This window comes from Juglans microcarpa x Juglans regia, chromosome 2D (assembly GCF_004785595.1).
Source record: "Juglans microcarpa x Juglans regia isolate MS1-56 chromosome 2D, Jm3101_v1.0, whole genome shotgun sequence".
Lineage (NCBI taxonomy): Eukaryota > Viridiplantae > Streptophyta > Magnoliopsida > Fagales > Juglandaceae > Juglans > Juglans microcarpa x Juglans regia.
Window position 1 is genome coordinate 29896133 of NC_054596.1, and position 1669 is coordinate 29897801.

Sequence of the window (1669 nt, forward strand, 5' to 3'; positions counted from 1 at the left end):
TGCTATTGAACAAATGCTTATTTGAGAAACTTCTTTAATTAAGTAAAATTTTATTTATGAGACCTTTTATACCTGGCACGATTAATGTATGTTTTAAGGTCAGTAGCATTCAGTTCCTTTACAAGCTTCAGAGGGATGCATATTATATGGCCGATCTTAAATTTCAAAATGTGCCCAATTCGTCTAATAAATAACTTTAGACTTTTAAAATAATTCCTGAGCCTAATACCAATTAAATAATGGTCCACTTAATCCATAAATATTAAATGAGCTTTAACTTAATTATTGAGCTCAATTAAAATTTATAATTCACCATAATAAATTTTGGGACTGAGCCTATTCAAAATTATCGTAAATCTCAGTTAGATTTTCCTAAAGTACTAGCCTATTAATACCATTCAACATCATCGACTAAACCTTAACGGACTTTAAAATAAACTTTGACCCTATGGGGCTAATTAAAATTCCTAGCTAACCTCAATAAATGAGAGTTCGTGGGCTTATCCAATATAGCACAATAAACCTAGTAATTTAACCCCAATAAAATTATCTATACTTAATCCCTAAGAATATTGGATGAGGGCCTTACATCACCTTTTGCTCACTCAAACCTCGCCTCATGTCTCGATTTGTCACCTATATCCTAACACCTCTTCTGATAACATGGCTTACCTCAATGTAAACGATTTCATTTCCTTTTCCTTTCGCCAGTGTCCTTTACCACCTTTCCAACTTGGGCTTTATTAGTATAGTGAAAGCACTAAATATTGCCTTCCATTTTACTTTTTTTTCCATGATTTAAAGTATTCATTAAAACAACGCCATCAACGAACACATTCTGACTGCCCACGACGAACACATTCCTCTATCTCTTGCTTTCGGACACAACAGCATTTAAACTAATTGGGACCAATATTGCATTGTATTGGAGTCGCACAGAAAAGGAGGCCAAATTGCGTGCACTTTCATACGAAAAGAAGCCATATGGAAGGAAGTATCTCAACTTCTCTTTTAGTTTTAATTGGGTTTTATATCCGCCCGTGACATTTAGTTTTAAAGGTTGATACGATTACGTGATTAGATATATGATATAAAATATATATATATATATACTAATTAGAATTCTATAATTAAGAAGTAATGCTAGATATAGTCATAAAGTGTATAAGCGCCACAAATTTAATTTGAAAAAGAGTGGAGTCCACTATTAAATAAATAAATTTTTTATGTGGGTCTCATATTTATCTATTTTTTTCAATAGGATTGATCAACGCTTGCACACTCTATAACTGTATCTAGCATTTTTCATAATTAAGCATTTAAGTATAGAATATATTCTATAACAATCTCATGTGAATATATTAATATACATATTATACACACATATAGAGTTGATATATTGTATACATATGTATGTACATATACATATTGAATAACCTATATTTATAACATATTAGTTACACTATTTCTTAATAACTAACATATGGACGTACATTTATACAACCTATATTGAGTATTAATACGTACTAATATTGTAAGGGGGTTTTCCCCTGGCCCATAGAATGTTATAGGCCCAGCCATTGAGAGGGGACTCATTAGAAAATAAAGTATGAGAGAATGAGAGGGGACAAGAAAAGACTAAGGCGGGGGGTGTCAGGAGGCATGGGAA